We start from the raw sequence: 21,977 nt of genomic DNA on the forward strand, positions 1-21,977 counted from the left end.
AACTTCTCCTGAGTACGGCGATACCAGATGTGTGACACTTTTTTGCAGACAAGGTGGGCAAAGGGGCACATATTCCAAAGTGCACCTTTCGGATTTCGCAGGCCATTTTTTACACATTTTGATTGCAAAGTACTTCTCACACATTTGGGCCCCTAAATTGCCAGGGCAGTATAACTACCCACAAGTGACCCCATTTTGGAAAGAAGACACCCCAAGGTATTCCGTGAGGGGCATGGCGAGTTCCTAGAATTTTTTATTTTTTGTCGCAAGTTAGTGGAATATGAGACTTTGTAAGGAAAAAAGAGAAAAAAAATAAATCATCATTTTCCGCTAACTTGTGACAAAAAATAAAAAATTCTAGGAACTCGCCATGCCCCTCACGGAATACCTTGGGGTGTCTTCTTTCCAAAATGGGGTCACTTGTGGCGTAGTTATACTGCCCTGGCAATTTAGGGGCCCAAATGTGTGAGAAGTACCTTGCAATCAAAATGTGTAAAAAATGGCCTGCAAAATCTGAAAGGTGCACTTTGGAATATGTGCCCCTTTGCCCACCTTGGCAGCAAAAAAGTGTGACACATCTGGTATCGCCGTACTCAGGAGAAGTTGGGGAATGTGTTTTGGGGATGCCATTTTACATATAACCATGCTGGGTGAGAGAAATATCTTGGCAAAAGACAACTTTTCCCATTTTTTTATACAAAGTTGGCATTTGACCAAGATATTTTTCTCACCCAGCATGGGTATATGTAAAATGACACCCCAAAACACATTCCCCAACTTCTCCTGAGTACGGCGATACCAGATGTGTCACACTTTTTTGCTGCCAAGGTGGGCAAAGGGGCACATATTCCAAAGTGCACCTTTTGGATTTCACCGGTCATTTTTTACACATTTTGATTGCAAAGTTCTTCTCACACATTTGGGCCCCTAAATTGCCAGGGCAGTATAACTACCCCACAAGTGACCCCATTTTGGAAAGAAGACACCCCAAGGTATTCTGTGAGGGGCATGGTGAGTTCCTAGAATTTTTTATTTTTTGTCGCAAGTTAGTGGAATATGAGACTTTGTAAGAAAAAATAAAAAAATAAAATCATCATCATTTTCCGCTAACTTGTGACAAAAAATAAAAAGTTCTATGAACTCACTATGCCCATCAGCGAATACCTTAGGGTGTCTACTTTCCGAAATGGGGTCATTTGTGGGGGTTTTCTACTGTTTGGGCATTGTAGAACCTCAGGAATCATGACAGGTGCTCAGAAAGTCAGAGCTGTTTCAAAAAGCGGAAATTCACATTTTTGTACCATAGTTTGTAAATGCTATAACTTTTACCCAAACCATTTTTTTTTGCCCAAAACATTTTTTTTTTATCAAAGACATGTAGAACAATAAATTTGGCGAAAAATTTATATATGGATGTCGTTTTTTTTGCAAAATTTTACAGCTGAAAGTGAAAAATGTCATTTTTTTGCAAAAAAATCGTTACATTTTGATTAATAACAAAAAAAGTAAAAATGCCAGCAGCAATGAAATACCACCAAATGAAAGCTCTATTAGTGAGAAGAAAAGGAGGTAAAATTCATTTGTATGGTAAGTTGCATGACCGAGCGATAAACGGTGAAAGTAGTGTAGTGCCGAAGTGTAAAAAGTGCTCTGGTCATAAGGGGGTTTCACCTAGCGGGGCTGAAGTGGTTAAACAATAGTGGCGATGACTGCCCAGCTTCATCAGGGAATTACATACACCACGGGTACACACATAAATAATGCCAAGCGCACTAGTCCCGACACGTTTCAATGGCCAAATCATAACTCGCCCTCTCAGCAACTGTTATCCTACATCTGCCTGTATTTCCACCATTCTGTGTGGCATGGACACCGAAGCATGCATGCTTTTTAATTGTATTATTTGCTTATGGGCCTATTATATTAGGTATTATCATTAAAAGTTAAGTTTTAAAGGTAACCTACACTCTCATAATTTGCACAACCTGATATTTAGCAAACTCCCCGCTGTTGGCGGATGTATAGTTGTTAAAAGTGCTACATCAATATTGTCACTATTCAGTAAAGATGTATATTACTGAATAAAAGACCTAAATATTGATTTTAGAGGTAACTCTGATTGGAATAATTTAATTCCATAGTCAATACCAGGCTTGATAATTTATAAGTTGTGTGACCATCCTACCCGATTATCCGAGATTTGTCATGGTTTGTACAGAGCAAAGGTTCGTATCCATCCTTTAACATTATTAAGTTTTTATATCTAAAAATTGTGGTCGAGACGGATTGTATTATGTTCTTCTGTCTGAGAGGTACTGTGTACACGCTGGTATATACTGCATTACAGTGTGGTACTCCGGCTGCTCTTCTGAGGACAAGAAGACCCTCAAGCGCATCATCAGAATGGCTGGCAGAATCACTGGTACTCAGTTACCATCACTGGATGACATCTTCACTGCTCGCTGCAGCAACAGGGCAAAAATTATCTGCGGGGATCCAACTCACCCCGGCCACAGCCTTTTCATTCCCCTACCCTCTGGTAGGCGTCTTAGAGCCCTACATGCCCGCACCACTAGGCTGAAGAACAGCTTTTACCCCAAAGCAATCAGTCTCCTAAATGCTCGGAGATTATTGCCCCTTCCTAGGATAGAAACTACCACAGACTGAAAGTGACTGCTGCATTCATGACCCCATGATGATCTCTTGTCTGCAGTGGTGTCTGAATCAGTGTGTATATATACTCACAAGCACGTCCTAGTTTGCTCTTGCTATATATATATGCTGTGAACTGTGAATAGTAATGCCTTCTAGTGCAATGTTTTGTTTTTTTCTAGTGTAATGCTTTAGTTTAAATGTCAGTTCTTGTTCCACTGTCCATGGCATCTAGGATTGCTCCAAACAACATTTCATTGTATTGTCCATTGTATTACATTGTATTGTACAGGGACAATAAAGGCATCTTATCTTATTTGTGTTGTGCCATCTAGTGGTGAATTTTGGGTACTGCATATCACTGTGTATCATTGCAGATTATTGAATTTCACATAGATTAATCTTCGATTGTATTTACATTTTTGTATAAATCATTTATATTTTTGCATAGATGCTTGTACCTTGTTTTACTGATTGCACAATATAATTAAATAACTGATCAAACACTTTTTGAGGTGTTATATATGTCCACCTCGGGGATCAATAATCATTGAGATTTTTTCTTTGATCCATTTATTTATATAAAGCCTTTTGCTTTATATCCCCAGCATAAAAATTTGAGGTTTCCACCGAGATCGTGTTAGACTACTTTCACACTAGCGGCACGGACCTCCGGCAGGCTGTTCCGTCAAGTGAACAGCCTGTCGGATCCGTCCTGCCGCTAGTGGACGTGTGCCCCCGGACTGCCGTTCCGTCCCCATTGACTATAACAGGGGCAGGGCGGAGTTCTGGCGGAGGCACGGCAGCGCACGGCGAGAGGCTTCCGGAATAAATATTGGACATGTTGTAGTTTTATTCTGGCAGCCTTTCACCGTGCGCGGTGAAAGGCTGTGCAGAAGGAGATCAGAGTTCCTCTAGTATCATTAAATTACTAAATGCCACTTGTTGTAGAAATACTAATAGTTGTAATCTGCTCTCCAATATCTTTGTGTAAGGAAATGTAAGCCCCCTTTCCCTCAGCCGCAGTCAGAGCCAGACCCAGGTGTTACCATCTTGAATTCTTGCTGAGCAACTCCTCCTCCTCCCTGCCCAGTCTGTTTCTTTTATTTACTAACAAAAGATGTAAAAGGGGCTGGCCCAAGACAAGGATACAGGAAGTGATGACATACAGGAAGTGATGACATGGGAAGACAAGACACCATCATTTAGAATAACCTAGCCAGCTAACAAACACATGTATACTATAACCTACCATTACCACTGGAGCTAATTTTATCCAACCTTGCTCAGTGATCAATGCCAGATAAAGTTACTATGATCCACATGCATGTTTATTTACAGGACAACGTCATTATCTCCAGCGGCTGATCAGGCGCACTAGAGACAACAAACGCATGTTCCTTTCATATATTTTTCTCTTAACAAATGCATCCACGCCAAGCCAATAAATCCGCGTCTTACGCGGGGGCCCTAGCCGGCGTCCATACATCAGCCAACAAAACACTGCTCTGCTGAACACATCAGTATCCCCTGGCCCACAGCCCAGTGCTTAGCACATGGACCATTCGCCGATGGAGACCCCTGCACCCAGCAGCTGTGACAGGACATACACAGGAAGATATCCACTCCAATGGTTTACCCTGACACTGAGAGACATGATGACAATACAAAATATATTAAATACACATCCTAATAAAATTTCCACAACACACTGTTCCTAAATTCTCTCCTGAAATTGCTGATCACTTAGAACTGTACCAGTCCACCATGGATTCTTTAAAATTGTATTCTGATGTGGACAGGATCAGATTCCTACCATGGGCATTTGAAAATTAGTATTGCCATTACTTTATTTCCTTCAGGGACAGGGGGATCTGGGGTTGTCAGGATGTTTTGCACAAGGTAAAATTAGAATTCGGTGCTTACCGGACTATTACTGCTGCAAAATGTGATATTTATAAACTCACATGTAGACCCAATCAAAGTCCCCGGGAATTCCTCTCTATCCTTAAAAATGCCTATGGGTTAACATATAATAGAACAAAGATAACTGGGCACTAGCTTATAGCTAATAGCATCCACCAGCAGCGTCCCACTGGAATAATAATGCAGTTTTTAAATAGCTGGATAATAATCGCTGGATAAAATCGAACGGTCTTACCGTCTCCTTTGATAAGTCGACAAAGATGCAGTTATGGTCCTCTGAGTTTGCAGACCAATATTTCGTAATAAACTCACACACCAGCAATTGTTTGGCACATGTAGTCAGGCCTTCACCATGGAATCAGGCCTTGCACGTTCTTTTCCAAGTATACCTTTCGTGTGGCAAATGATTCTTTCTTTGCGACTCTCCAGTCAAATCTCCAGCTTCCCAAGTGGTCCAAATGTTGGTGTCCTGTCTAGGCTAGACACGTTTCGGGGTTTAGCAGTACCCCTTCCTCAGTAGCTATCAGTCCCCCAAACAATTCCTTTCTTATATAGTGGAAAAGCTCTTCCAAAAGTCTGGCTAAGATGTTCCAAAAACCTGGAGTGGATCGATTTTTGATCCACTCTATTTCATTGAGTCGATTCCCATTAAAATCCTCGCTATACCATATAAAATCGTATTACCAAATAACTTTTAATATATATAAAAACACACATATGTTACAATGGTCTTAAAATTTCCATAAAGTAAAAATAACATTCTCAACAGGTAAAAACGAAAATATGCTCTAGATTGTGTTTGCAGCTGGTTATGTGAAAACCCTTTCATTCCCATATTGATATGAGTCAGGTGATTCTAATAAGCCAAAAAACGCATCTGACAACATGCGGTTTCCATGCGGTTTCGATGCGTTTTTTGCGGCAATCATCCTGGACCCCTCTGTGTGATATTTCTACCTTCACTAACGTGTCCAGGATCCCAATCTAAGGGCAGTACTTTCTAAAAATGCAACTAGTAACTCCTGAGTTATTTATTGGTGAATACTACATACTCTAATCCATTATTTTCAGGGAGAAAAGATACCTTGCTTGGAAGTCTATATTCCACAATACCATTCAAACTTTTTAATATATAGAAACAAAATATGCTCTAGATTTTCTTTGCAGCTGGGTATATAAAAACCACTTCATCCCTATATAGATATGAACCAGGAGATTCCAATAAACCAAAATACATCCGACACCATGCGGTTTACATGCGTTTCTGATGCGTTTTTTGCAGCAATCGTCCTCGGCACCTCTGTGTGATATTTCTACATTCCCCAAAGTGTCCAGGATCATAATTTAACAATTTAACAACAGTATGTGCTAAAATTGTGTATATAAGCCTCCTGAGTCACTTATTAGTGAACACTATGTATTCTTATAGATTAATTTCAGAAAGAAAGCTGTCTTGCTTGAAAATCTGTGTTCCACAATAATATTCAAACAGTTCCGAATAATGTAATTGAGGGTGGAACTGTTTTTATTGCTAAACCCCGAAACGCGTCTAGCCTAGACAGGACCCCAACATTTGGACCACTTGGGAAGTTGGAGATTTAACTGGAGAGTCGCAAAGAAAGAATCATTTGCCACACGAAAGGCATACTTGGAAATGAACGTGCAAGGCCTTATTCCATGGTGAAGGCCTGACTACATGTGCCAAACAATTGCCGGTGTGCGAGTTTATTACGAAATATTGGTCTGCAAACTCATAAGACCATAACTGCATCTTTGTCGACTTATCAAAGGAGACGGTAAGACCGTTCGATTTTATTCAACGATTATTATCCAGCTATTTAAAAACTGCATTATTATTCCAGTGGATGCTATTAGTGGGACACCGCTTGAGTTTGTTCTTTGATTGCACTTCGGGATTTTGCTTATTTTCGGATATCCCTGATGTATATGGAAAGGGACGTACATAAAGGACATTGGTTTATCGCAAATTTTAAAATACAAGACTTTCCCATACGAATATTTGCCGAATATTCATACGAGTTATTATCGAATATTTTATTTTATTCCTCGAATTTTTGTATTTTATATTTTAGTATACCATTTTACATTTGTCATATTGTATTACTGCATGTTGTGTTTTATGGTGTAGCGGATAGATATTGTATATTACATTTTAATATTATCATTTTCAGTAAGAACAGTTATTCATGCTATTATGTATTAATACATTTCAAATGGTCCAGATATCCTGAGAGTGCCCAGTTATCTTTGTTCTATTATATTTATCTTTTTGAGTGGACTGGGTGAGTCCACTCGACTGAGTGCACCTCTTGGGTCAATAGCCAGTCCAGTGCGTCACATTTATTCCTTTTTGGGTTAACATATAGGTCCCCAAATTGGGAGTCTGGGGAATTCAAACTGCTGTTTCATGATGCAATGCCTATGCAAATTAAATTTAGCCTAGCCAGAGATCTTGATCTTAGAGCTCCCTTGGACAGATTGGTGACAGCTGCCACTTCCCTGTATAACATTAGTGAGTGCCATGCTACGGGTGAGAGGAGATACAAAAGGTCCCCAGAACAAAACGTAGCAGAAGCTAAAATAAACCCTGTAGCGGATCTCCTGGCACCCCGACTGGGTACCTCTGTTGATGGATGCTCCTAGTGCTTCCTGAGGGCTCCAAGCACTCTACTTGACACTGTGATCACTGCCGACCCCATGAACCGCCGCAGCTTGGTTGAGGTCTCGCCGTCTTCCACCCACCCTGGGCCCAAGACCAGGATACAACTTCCAGTGGGTAGAACTGTGTTGTAATCCCAGGGGAGTATAATACCGATAGCAATCCCCAGAGTAAATATAGCTGTTCCCCCACACATGAGATGACACTGTATGTTGAGGGTAAAACAGGAACTCCCTTTATTTAAGATCAACTCAGTATATATACAGTTCAAGAAGTCTAACAACATAACGCAATCAACCATGAACAACATGCAAACAGACATCTTCACCCCCTCCATAATGAATGAATAGGGAGAGAGGAGACACATGTGAGTGATGGATTTATATCCTGAGTGTATCATAGGGTGATCTACTCATCTACACCGGAGTCGGCTGCTCCTAGAGTCAGCTATCTTAATCCCATCACTAACACAATCAGTGGGAGTCTCAGTGCAGAGTTAACCCTTTTTGTGTTGCTGAATCCACACCATGCCTTTTTAATGGGAAATAGTAAATATGTGTCATATAAATTCCACACATAAATCAGGGTTCATAGTTCCTTGTAACCCTAAAAGGTCTGAGGGGGTCTCGATTAGTTCTGGGTCCATAGTCCATAGGAAGGAGGCTAGCCCTCAGGCTTCTCCAGCAGCCCCAGTGACGGTTCAGTCCGTCACAAACCCCAACCTGGGATTTGAAACGCAGCCATGCAGGTACCCTCTGTCTACAGGACTTTTCCAACAAACCCAGCGACAACAGGTAGGACCCAAGCAAACAAAGCCTCAGCCCCAACGGGTCAGAGGGGTATAATAATGGAGACAAAATATCTAACTACCATCCCAAATATTACAATAGGGGTCTCCCTGGATACAGGCGCCGGAATAACAGGCCCTGGAATAACAGGCCCAGACAACAGAAGGAAGGGTATACCACAAAACCAAACTACAGTATGCGCAAATCAAATTTGGAAAGTTGGCAGATCAAGTGGCTAAATTAACTGAAATAGTTAATAAGATGTCCCAGATGTCCATGGAAAAAACAACCTGAGTCTTTTTTAGGGGCGGCTTCAGGTCCCAGCTCCGCCCTAAAGCAGGCAGGGCAGGGTCAGAGCTCAGGCCAACACAAGGCTATTGAGCTGGTTGTAGAAGAATCTAATGTGATTTCTAATCCTATATTGCCTTGCAGCGTTCCTGACCCTAAAATTGAGGCCAAAGAGGAGGTGTCTAATGTGTTCTCTATTTTGCAGCCTAACCATGTTGATTCACACAAAACAGGTTAATGACACGGCTCTCACCTGTCCCTTCTCTGCTGTGAGCACGGAAGAAAACCGTACTTGGATGCGGATAACTTGAAGTCCAAACAGAAAGTGAACATCCAGCTCAGTCTCGCAAAGGTTCAACGGTACTTTATTTATGCGGTAAAAAAATATGCATCCAGTGCAACCAGTCTTTGTCCAGTAGTATCCAAACCTTTCTCGTGTTGAATGGAGGAGTAGAGTGCCTCTACATCGATGGAGGCCAAGAACCAGTGTGGTTCTACACAGATATCCTCAAGTTTACCTAGAAGGTCTCCCGTGTCCCTCACATAGGAGGGTAATGACTGTACAAAGGGGCGTAACACTTGGTCTACATAGATGCCACAGTTTTGTGATAGACTGCCCACCCCAGAGACGATCGGTCGTCCCTTGATGGGGGAAGTCCCCTTATGGACCTTTGGTAAACAGTAGAAGGTAGCTGTTACTGGATGACGGGGATAGAGTAAATGTAATTCCTCATTGCTGATCAGACTAGCGGTTTTAGCTTGCTGTAAAATGTGTCTAACAGTAGGATTAACGGGAAGAATTTCATAACCCGTTTGGTCCTTTAGGATAGTAAGACACATTTCTTTATATGATGGTGTATCCATAATGACTACGTTGCCTCCCTTGTCCGAAGGTTTGATCGTAATATTTTTGTCTGTCTCAAGGGTTTTAATGGCCAACCTTTCATACTTACTGCAGTTAAATCTAGAGGGAGCGGAGCAAAGGGTAGAGAGTTCTATAATTGCCCCCATATGGGTTGCTACATGTGATTATACACCTTGGCCACATCCCGGCCTCCCGGGTACTTCTGTTTGTCCCTTGGTACCTTATCCTGTCAATTAATATCTCTTTCTTATGGTCTGCTTGGAGGGGAAGTATATATACTGTACCTTTGTCCCTCAGCAATATATGGGTTTGGAGGGCTGGGATGAAGTCTGTCTCTTAAGCTTATTGTGAGGCACACCTGTCCCCCCCCCCTTCTATTGTTAACACAGGGTTCATGTCCTTCTTCTGGTCACATATATTATTGGTGACCATTAGGAGGCGCCCCTTGTACTGTGCCATATTGTATATATCGCTATCCATCTTAATAATGGCACATTAATGCGTCGGAGACTATATATTCTCCCTGTCATTTCTTATGACGTCCCGGATGATTTACCTAAATTTGGTGTAAATACCAGCTCTAAGTATCGCCGCCGCATAGCATGCGCGGTCACGTGACTGCCAGACTCCCGATCACGTGAGCGCCGTCGTGCCCTCTGAGGTCATCAGCCGGCGTCCGGCCTGCGTTCCACCAGGCCCTTCTGCCTATTTAATGGGGCTGCATGGCCTCAGACGCCGCCGGACTATACATCTAGGTGGACACCATTACCTTGGCGTCCCTCCTATTGGGTCTACAGCCATACACTGATTGCAGCCACCAAACTGTAAGTTGCCATGTCCCCCATCATCCTTTGTATAGATGAATGAGGGCTTTTTGGGTCATAATTCTTATGTGGTTTCTTTTGTTATATTTTGCACTTTAGGCTACCCCCTACTGTTGAGCCATACGCCAGCTCCGGGTATTATTGACATGCCCTGTGTCCCCTGAAGAATCTAGGGGCTTATACTGAGGAAACGTGTCAGGACACCTTTTTCCATATTTACAAGCCTAAACTCATAAGCTTTTTAGCCTATAACCATTTTTAACCCCATATCTGGTATATTGTCCTGTGTGTCGCTGTTTAGGGCCTTAACAGGGCGTCCACCGTAGGACCAGGTTCCAGCCGGGGCCACCCCTTGCTGGGTTTTTTGGACCCTGTCCCAAGGATTTACTTATAGGGTGTATCAGGCCCAGTAGGGTCTTTTTAGGGTCAGTCTACATAATATACTATCCTTAACTTCTACCCTTTCACCTTGGCTCCAACCACCCGCCAGTCCACCATAGGTGCCTGCATTAATACTCCTTTGGAACACTTTGTTCCACTTTGGGGTCGTTAGCTTAGTGCCGTTCCGGTGATATGCATGATGTCGGCACTTATCTAACCACCCGATGGTTTTATATGAAGCCTTAATCGGTCTCACATTCATGACCAGTTGAGCTTCTGTACTACCACCACTTATATGTTTGTTTGTCTGTAGGGGCCTTTTTACCCTTATATTTATCAAAAGTGAAGTTTATTTTTAGTAACTGCCCCCTTTCCAGTACTTACAACTAAAATCAGCATATGTAATGGGTCAACACCTGTGCCCCTAATTGGGCTATCACGTGAAGGTGGATGTACAAATAGCAATTTTTTTGGTCTGGGGATGTGGCGGCCATACCACCTTTCACCCAATACCTCAATTCTTGTTTGGAAACCATTTCCTTTAGTGTTCATCATGAACCACATGAGGTATCATTCCTGGATTTGTGCCTGAGGCAGGCCCCTTCCACCGCTGCGATTTGTACATCCACCTTCAGAAAACCTTTAGCGGGTAACACCATATTACATGAATCCTCTTGTCACCCACCACATACTTTACATAACATACCTAAAGGTGAGATGATCCGTGCTAGATGGAATTGCACAGACGTAGACTCCTTTGTATTGGAAGCAGGGGATATTATGAGTAGACTGGCACAGAGGGCATATTCTCGAAAACACGTCACTAGTTGCATGCTACAGACACTGAACATGGATAGGAACCTGCTGGTTCATTCTAAAGTAAAACAGAGATCCATTGAATCACAAATGTCATCAGATAAACCCCTTCAGAATACTTTTGTGACACAATTTAGTGCGGAATACTCTGAAGTCTGAAAAATCGTTAGACAACATCTTCCAATTTTGGCATATGATAAGCAATGGGCAACAATAGCAGCAGGAGGTATAAGGTGTGCGGCCCCTGGAGCTCTCACAGTGGCGACATATGTTAGTCCCAGTATTTACCAGGATAAGAAAATATTGCAGCCAAATTGGTTAATAACGAAAGGTAGTTATAGATGTGGACATGGCAAGTGTATATGCTGCAATCATACTGTGGTAGCTAGATCTTTTAGGTTTGCTGCTAATAGTAAAGACTTTATTATAAGGTCATACCTTAAATTGCAACACAACATATGCAATATATTTAATTACATGTAGGATCTGCAACTTACAGTATGTCAGCTGCACCACCAATGCTATTAAGGTGAGAATACGCAAGCACATCTCGGACTATGTGTCTGCGGCCAGCTTACACTTTGCGGTAGCCCATGGTGGAGACACGTCCGGTATGCAAGTACAAGGAACTGAGAGGGTTAAAGCACCAATCAAAGGAGGTGACCACAGGAGGAAACTTCTAAATAGGGAGTCTTTCTGGATTTTTCAGTTGAGCAGCCGTCAGCCTTAGGGGCTTAATAAAAGATTGGATCTGATATTATAGCAATAGTGCGATGTGATTCAGTGATATATATTCCCCACTTTAGATGTTCTTTTGTGTCGAACATTGATGTGTTTTTAGCAAATAGATTGTATAACTTTTTAAGTGGAGTTTTGATCCATGTGAATGGCAGCATCTCTTTTGGTCATGTGATAGCCCAATTAGGGGCACAGGTGTTGACCCACTACATATGCTGATTTTCTTTGTGTCTTCAGTAACCATGTTGATTTGTGCACTAATGTGTCTTCTCCAGTGAGTGATCCCATCATCTCAGCATCAATCTGTGAGCCGCCATCTGTAAGCTGTGATATAAACCAGTTTTCCCCAAAGGTAGGGGCTGCTGCTGCGTGCAGTGAGAATGTCCGGGTTTCTCCAGAAGTCGCATCACTGCAAAAGGATCAAATCCTCAAAAAGCGTCAGATGAGTGAACATCCTAATTTCTTATATGATTTGTTTCAGGTTGAAGGCCGATAAGTTCATCCTAGAGATTAGATTCAACGAAATATCGGGCCGATTAGGGGTATACTTGACACGGGATCACAAGCCACTATATTGTCATATAGTTATTTCCAACAGGTTATGGATGTGACCAGCCTTTAGTGGTGGAGTAGAATGCTACAACCAAATCATTGTCAACATTCTAAAGAAATTTGTCAATGAATCCGGTAAAGACTGGGATATGAAATTGCCTTTGGTTCTCATGACCATTAAAGCCACCCCAAGCGTGGCAACCAAACTCTCTCCCTTCAAAATGATCACAGGCAGGAAGATGGTTTTACCCCAGCATTTACTCTACAGGACAACAGACCACAATTTGAAATGCTTCAACAGCTCATCAATACATGGAGAATCTACGCAAGCACCTTCAGCATGCATTTGCATTTGCCCAGAAAAATATATAGAAAGCAGCAGTAAGCGCCAAAACCTAATATGATCTGAAGACTACTCAAAAGAAATACCAGATTTCCGATCAGGTTTATCTCTATAACTTTGCCCGGGATCAGGTGAAAGAAAGGAAGTTCCTGCCTTCATGGAAGGGACCCTATGTCATCATTGACAAATTGTCACCTGTGGTCTACAAGATCAAAATTTATAAGGGGGATGAATTTGTAGAGAAATGGATGGATATTAATCAATTGCATGTTTGTCATCATAGGTCACAACTTTGCCAAATGGAAGGATTACCGGATGATGAGGAGTAAAGAGATATCAAGGTTCCAGCTAAAGGCGGAAACCCAAGATTGGTATAGTATAAACATACAAGTGCACTAACCTATCCCCATGTATTTTCCTCTGTAACTAATTATCTCTTAGACTCACTTCTGAACCAAGAACTTGCTCTGTTCAAGAAAGAAAACTGCCAAATTGAAGATATATGGTACTATCACTTCTTTCATCGTAGGGTTGACAAAAAGAAAAGTGGAGAGATGTATGTGCTTTTATTTGTCATACAATATATTATAGGCGCAAGATGACATCAAGGATTGTTGCTGTTATCTACATCATCCTAGTCTTGGGGAAGGAGTTCCACGCTGAACCGATGGCTGTACCAGGTCCTTCATCTGGGATCATGCTACAGAATACCACAGGATTCATCTTGACGAATAAGAGGATTCTATCCCAGAAGATCTATGTCAGTTTGGATCCATGCATCTCCATTTAAAAACAGTTCAACGTTTCCGAGATTCAGTCTCCAGAGATAAAGATGTGGTATCAAATGCACGTCTGTTATTGTCAAGAACAGATTACACAGATCCTGGAGCAAAACTCTGACCAGGGAACAGTTTTCCAGGAGTCAACGACCAAAGTGGTTCATTTCTGCGATTGCAGCTACCATAATATTTGTTCTGGTTCTGATCAATGGTCAGGTAGGTTGATACACTGCTCCAAATTAGATAGATACGTGCATGCACAGCTAGAGAAATAACACTGACACTCTAGATAAGGTCAAAGCATAACTCTAATTTATTAGGTGGGGGCTTCACTTCATATACCCTCCATATAAGTGGGAGGAGTAGGCTCACATGATTGGTCTTTTAGCAAGAAGGAATGCAAACATGAAATAAGTTTAAGGCATATGTATGATAGACTCAGAGGAATTCTTGACAGTTTAAAGTCTTTGCTGCAAATAGTTTCAATCATAGAATGCATACTGGGGGTTGTCTCTTAGACAGACACCATTTTGTAAGTGACAAGCAAGTGTCCATTATATTCCATAACAGTGTAGTAGGCGCTATTGTTGCCACCAGTGTATCAGTTGCTAATTCCATCTCTATTAAGACATTGGAACTTGAGATCGGTTCGCTAAAAAGGAACCTGATGATATTCATGCAGAGATGAAAAATCATAAGCAACATTTATCGTACTTATATTCCATTGTGGAGGACACAATCGTCACCACCATTTTACATTCAAAGTAATTGACCCACTCAATAAATCTTCATGAGTGTAACGGACAATTTAAACAAGAATTTATATTCATAAAGGGCTTTTGACATTCCACTATAGTCCAATTTTATTTTAATGAATTACATTGTAATGAAGGGAGATTTGTTGTGCTTTTTCATAAGTGCATAAAACATTTATATAATTATCATAATTATAGTGGATTTGATTAGACCTATAAGAGGCCATATTGCTATATGTATGTATTTTATAGATGGCTGAGAGAGGGTCATGGGAAGGACACTGTTAATAAGATTTCTTCTCATGGCTGTACCAGTCTGAAAAGAGGCCTTCTTGTCTCCTTTTGGATTTATGGCTAAGATAATGAAGTTCTCTGGACGCAGCTGGTGCTAATCACCTCAACCTTAGTTTTGTATAAGAAAATCAAAAAGATATATGTGTCATTTTATATTGTTATGTATTATTAAAGACGTTTATGTATTTTTTATCATATATATTTCTCAATAGGAATGCATATATTCCTTTTATATGATGAAAACAGTTTAAGTATGGACTTTTGTTAATGAGTATCTGTAAAGATGTGTTATTTAACTAACCATCAATCACCCATTGGTATAGCAGAGGAGGCACAGATATCTCTGTGAGAAAACAAGGCTCATCATATTATCTATAACATAAATTTAGGAGGATGGGAAACATTCAAATGGTGTCGAAAATGATGTGCTTAATTGGTAGTGTCAGAATTAATCCCTCTAACTTTGACTTAGGTTCCAGAGGTCATGTGTATAGAATGTGAGATAAAGTCATACTTGGATATTTAACCCTTAATAGAATGATACTAATAGCTTAGGTAATAGTGTCACCTAGGGTTAAATGATTAACAGTACACCAACAGCAGAAGTGTATTTTGGGTAATACAATGACATCACAGTCCTTATCATATGTACATGCCTAGCTGACAATGATTGGAAAACTCCAAGCTAGGAAGGCGTGTCTAACTGATAAATTTGTAATCATAAACCACACACACATGAGGGAGAGCAACAGAACCGAAACAAAACAAAAACAAAACAACAGGAAAAAGAGAAGGGGTACCAGGAAAACACAGAGAAACAAAGAAAACCCAGGAGAAAGATCCTAATGACCAGATTGTACCTTAGAGCTGACTTCCCTTAGTCTCTGCACATCATCTGCATTCTCGGTAATGTATAACTTTATTTTGTGTAGTATTGCTATTGATTGTCACTATTCAGTAAAGATGCATATTACTGAATAAAAGGCCTAAATATTGATTTCAGAGGTAACTTTCTGATTGGAATAATTTCATTCCATAGTCAATACCAGGCTTGATAATTTATGCGACCATCCTACCCTATTATCTGAGATTTGTCAAGGTTTGTGCAGAGCAAGGGTTCGTATCTTTAACATTATTATGTTTTTATATCTAAAAATTGTGGTCGAGGCGGATTGTATTATATTATTCTGTCTGAGAGGTACTGTGTACAAGCTAGTATTTGTGTTGGTGCCATCTATTGGTGAATTTTGGGTACTGCATTTCACTGTGTATCATTGCAGATTATTGAATTTCACATAGATTAATCTTCGATTGTATTTTAAATTTTTGTATAATCATTTATATTTTTGCATAGATGCTTCTACCTTGTTTTACTGATTGCACAATATAAATAAATAACCGATCAAACGCTTTTTGAGGTATTATACACTCACCTAAAGAATTATTAGGAACACCTGTTCTATTTCTCATTAATGCGATTATCTAGTCAACCAATCACATGGCAGTTGCTTCAATGCATGTAGGGTTGTGGTCCTGGTCAAGACAATCTCCTGAACTCCAAACTGAATGTCAGAATGGGAAAGAAAGGTGGGCTACAACAGCAGAAGACCCCACTGGGTACCACTCATCTCCACTACAAATAGGAAAAAGAGGCTACAATTTACACGAGTTCACCAAAATTGGACTGTTGAAGACTGGAAAAATGTTGCGTGGTCTGATGAGTCTCGATTTCTGTTGAGACATTCAAATGGTAGAGTCCGAATTTGGCGTAAACAGAATGAGAACATGTATCCATTATGTCTTGTTACCACTGTGCAGGCTGGTGGTGGTGGTGTAATGGTGTGGGGGATGTTTTCTGGGCACATTTTAGGCCCCTTAGTGCCAATTGGCCATCGTTTAAATGCCACGGGCTACCTGAGCATTGTTTCTGACCATGTCCATCCCTTCATGACCACCATGTACCCATTCTCTGATGGCTACTTCCAGCAGGATAATGCACCATGTCACAAAGCTCGAATCATTTTAAATTGGTTTCTTGAACATAACAATGAGTTCACTGTACTAAAATGGCCCCCACAGTCACCAGATCTCAACCCAATAGAGCATCTTTGGGATGTGGTGGAACGGGAGCTTCGTGCCCTGGATGTGCATCCCTCAAATCTCCATCAACTGCAAGATGCTATCCTATCAATATGGGCCAACATTTCTAAAGAATACTATTAGCACCTTGCTGAATCAATGCCACGTAGAATTAAGGCAGTTCTAAAGGCAAAAGGGGGTCCAACACCGTATTAGTATGGTGTTCCTAATAATTCTTTAGGTGAGTGTATATGTCCACCTCGAGGATCAATAATCATTGAATTTTTTTCTTTGATCCTTTCTTTTATAGACAGTGCCTTGCAAAAGTATTCACCCCATTGACTTTTTTGTATTTTGGTGCCTCACAACCTGTAATTCACATGGAATGTTTGAGGATTTGCATCATTTAATTTACAGAACATGCCCACAACTTTGAAGATATTAGTTTTATTTTTTTATTGTGAAGCAAACAACAAATAGGACAAAACAACAAAAAACGTCAATGTGCATAACTATTCACCCCCCTAAAGTCAATACTTTGTAGAGCCACCCTTTGTGGCAATCATAGCAACAAGTCGCTTTGGATAAGTCTCCATGAGCTTGCCACATCTTACCACTGGGATTTTTGCCCATTCCTCCTTGCAAAACTGTTCCAGCTCCTTCAAGTTAGAAGGTTTCCGCTTGTGAACAGCAATCTTTAAGTCTGACCACAGATTTTCTATTGGATTAAGATCTGAGCTTAGACTGGGCCATTCAAGCACATTTACATGTTTCCCCTTAAACTACTCAAGTGCTGCTTTAGCAGTGTGTTTGGGGTCATTGTCCTGCTCGAAGGTGAACCTCGGTCCTTGCCTCAAATCACGCACAGGGTGGTACAGGTTTTTCTCAAGAATATCCCTGTATTTAGTACCATCCATCTTTCCCTCAACTTTGACCAGTTTCCCAGTCCTGGCTGCTGAAAAACATCCCCATAGCATGATGCTGCCACCATTATGTGTGTTGTTCTTTGGGTGATGTGATGTGTTGGGGTTGCGCCAGAAAAGTTTAATTTTAGTCTCATCAGACCAGAGCACCTTCCTCCATACATTTTGGGAGTCTGCCACATGCCTTTTCGCAAACTCACAACGTGCCTTTTTGTTTTTGCTAGAGGTGGGATGAATCAAATTTTTTTCGAATCCGAAAAGATTCTTGAATATATTGAATCTTTAGAATCTCGAATCCTACGAATCCTGTACATAAGAATTGTGTATACAGTGTAAGAAACAAATTGATCCAAACACCTATGGGGGGGATCTGTGGATGGCACTGTTATGGGGGATCTGTGGATGACACTGTTATGGGGGATCTTTGGATGGCACTGTTATGGGGATGTTTGGATGGCACTGTTATGGGGATCTGTGGATGGCACTGTTATGGGGCATCTGTGGGTGGCACTGTTATGGGGCATCTGTGGGTGGCACTGTTATGGGGAATCTGTGAAAAAAGACGATAAGACATTCTTCAGATACATAAATCAAAAAAGGAAACAAACAAGGAATTAACAAATTAAAAACAAAAGAAGGAAGGTATATGGAAGAAGATAAAGAACGATAAAGAACTAGATGACTCCCTCAATGAATGCTTCTGTTCAGTTTTTACAAAGAAAAATGAAATAAAAGGACCTCAGTTAGGAAGGAAGACTAATGATTCTTTTGATGCATGTGTCTTTACAGAGGAAGAGGTTCTAAGTCAGCTGTCTAAAATTAATACAAAGTCACAGGGGCCTGATGGGATACACCCAAAGCTATTAAAATAACTTAGCGGTGAACTAGCAAAACCATTAACAGATTTATTTACCAATCACTGGTAACAGGAGTCGTTCCAGAAGATTGGAAATTAGCAAATGTTGTGCCCATTCACAAGAAAGGTAGTAGGGAGAAATCGGGCAACTATAGGCCAGTAAGCCTGACAGCCCGAGTCCTTAAGGACCAAGGACGTACCGGTACGTCCTGACTTAAAATCGTAATTCCGGCGCCGCGGGGGATAATCGAAACGGGATTTCGGCTGAAATCATTCAGCTGGCATCCCGTAACAACGCGGGGGGGGGGTCATTTGACCCCCCCGTATCGGCGATCGCAGAAAACAGCAGGTCAATTCAGACCTGCGGTTTTCTGCGTTTCCGGTCCATTCGGGTGTCCTGTGACCCGATGAACCGGAAAAAGACTGCGATCGGTGGCGTAATTATACACCACTAGAGTTGAGCGAACACCTGGATGTTCGGGTTCGAGAAGTTCGGCCGAACATCCCGGAAATGTTCGGGTTCGGGATCCGAACCCGATCCGAACTTCGTCCCGAACCCGAACCCCATTGAAGTCAATGGGGACCCGAACTTTTCGGCACTAAAAAGGCTGTAAAACAGCCCAGGAAAGAGCTAGAGGGCTGCAAAAGGCAGCAACATGTAGGTAAATCCCCTGCAAACAAATGTGGATAGGGAAATGAATTAAATTAAAAATTAAATAAATAAAAATTAACCAAAATCAATTGGAGAGAGGTTCCATAGCAGAGAATCTGGCTTCCCGTCACCCACCACTGGAACAGTCCATTCTCAGATATTTAGGCCCCGGCACCCAGGCAGAGGAGAGAGGTCCCGTAACAGAGAATCTGTCTTCATGTCAGCAGAGAATTAGTCTGCATGTCATAGCAGAGAATGAGGCTTCACGTCAGCCACCACTGCAACAGTTCATTGGCATATATTTAGGCCCAGCACCCAGGCAGAGGAGGGAGGTCCCGTAACAGAGAATCTGTCTTCATGTCAGCAGAGAATTAGTCTGCATGTCATAGCAGAGAATGAGGCTTCACGTCAGCCACCACTGCAACAGTCCATTGGCATATATTTAGGCCCAGCACACACACAGGCAGAGGAGAGAGGTCCCGTAACAGAGAATCTGGCTTCATGTCAGCAGAGAATCAGTCTGCATGTCATAGCAGAGAATGAGGCTTCACGTCAGCCACCACTGCAACAGTCCATTGTCATAAATTTAGGCCCAGCACCCAGGCAGAGGAGAGAGGTCCCGTAACAGACAATCTGGCTTCATGTCAGCAGAGAATTAGTCTGCATGTCATAGCAGAGAATGAGGCTTCACGTCAGCCACCACTGCAACAGTCCATTGGCATATATTTAGGCCTAGCACACAGGCAGAGGAGAGAGGTCCCGTAACAGACAATCTGGCTTCATGTCAGCAGAGAATCAGTCTGCATGTCATAGCAGAGAATGAGGCTTCACGTCACCCACCACTGCAACAGTCCATTGGCATATATTTAGGCCTAGCACACAGGCAGAGCAGAGAGGTCCCGTAACAGACAATCTGGCTTCATGACAGCAGAGAATCAGTCTGCATGTCATAGCAGAGAATGAGGCTTCACGTCACCCACCACTGCAACAGTCCATTGGCATATATTTAGGCCTAGCACACAGGCAGAGCAGAGAGGTCCCGTAACAGACAATCTGGCTTCATGACAGCAGAGAATCAGTCTGCATGTCATAGCAGAGAATGAGGCTTCACGTCACCCACCACTGCAACAGTCCATTGGCATATATTTAGGCCCAGCACCCAGGCAGAGGAGGGAGGTCCCGTAACAGAGAATCTGTCTTCATGTCAGCAGAGAATTAGTCTGCATGTCATAGCAGAGAATGAGGCTTCACGTCAGCCACCACTGCAACAGTCCATTGGCATATATTTAGGCCCAGCACACACACAGGCAGAGGAGAGAGGTCCCGTAACAGAGGATCTGGCTTCATGTCAGCAGAGAATCAGTCTGCATGTCATAGCAGAGAATCAGGCTTCACGTCAGCCACCACTGCAACAGTCCATTGTCATAAATTTAGGCCCAGCACCCAGGCAGAGGAGGGAGGTCCCGTAACAGACAATCTGGCTTCATGTCAGCAGAGAATTAGTCTGCATGTCATAGCAGAGAATCAGGCTTCATGTCAGCCACCACTGCAACAGTCCATTGGCATATATTTAGGCCTAGCACACAGGCAGAGGAGAGGTTCATTCAACTTTGGGTAGCATCGCAATATAATGGTAAAATGAAAATAAAAATAGGATTGAATGAGGAAGTGCCCTGGAGTCCAATAATATATGGTTATGGGGAGGTAGTTAATGTCTAATCTGGACAAGGGACGGACAGGTCCTGTGGGATCCATGCCTGGTTCATTTTTATGAACGTCAGCTTGTCCACATTGGCTGTAGACAGGCGGCTGCGTTTGTCTGTAATGACGCCCCCTGCCGTGCTGAATACACGTTCAGACAAAACGCTGGCTGCCGGGCAGGCCAGCACCTCCAAGGCATAAAAGGCTAGCTCTGGCCACGTGGACAATTTAGAGACCCAGAAGTTGAATGGGGCCGAACCATCAGTCAGTACGTGGAGGGGTGTGCACACGTACTGTTCCACCATGTTAGTGAAATGTTGCCTCCTGCTAACACGTTGCGTATCAGGTGGTGGTGCAGTTAGCTGTGGCGTGTTGACAAAAGTTTTCCACATCTCTGCCATGCTAACCCTGCCCTCAGAGGAGCTGGCCGTGACACAGCTGCCTTGGCGACCTCTTGCTCCTCCTCTGCCTTGGCCTTGGGCTTCCACTTGTTCCCCTGTGACATTTGGGAATGCTCTCAGTAGCGCGTCTACCAACGTGCGCTTGTACTCGCGCATCTTCCTATCACGCTCCAGTGCAGGAAGTAAGGTGGGCACATTGTCTTTGTAGCGTGGATCCAGCAGGGTGGCAACCCAGTAGTCCGCACAGGTTAAAATGTGGGCAACTCTGCTGTCGTTGCGCAGGCACTGCAGCATGTAGTCGCTCATGTGTGCCAGGCTGCCCAGGGGTAAGGACAAGCTGTCCTCTGTGGGAGGCGTATCGTCATCGTCCTGCCTTTCCCCCCAGCCACGCACCAGTGATGGACCCGAGCTGCGTTGGGTGCCACCCCGCTGTGACCATGCTTCATCCTCATCCTCCTCCACCTCCTCCTCATCCTCGTCCTCCTCGTCCTCCAGTAGTGGGCCCTGGCTGGCCACATTTGTACCTGGCCTCTGCTGTTGCCAAAAACCTCCCTCTGAGTCACTTCGAAGAGACTGGCCTGAAAGTGCTAAAAATGACCCCTCTTCCTCCTCCTCCTCCTCCTCCTCCTGGGCCACCTCCTCTTCCATCATCGCCCTAAGTGTTTTCTCAAGGAGACATAGAAG

Source organism: Bufo gargarizans, chromosome 3, assembly GCF_014858855.1.
Source record: "Bufo gargarizans isolate SCDJY-AF-19 chromosome 3, ASM1485885v1, whole genome shotgun sequence".
NCBI classification, from domain to species: domain Eukaryota; kingdom Metazoa; phylum Chordata; class Amphibia; order Anura; family Bufonidae; genus Bufo; species Bufo gargarizans.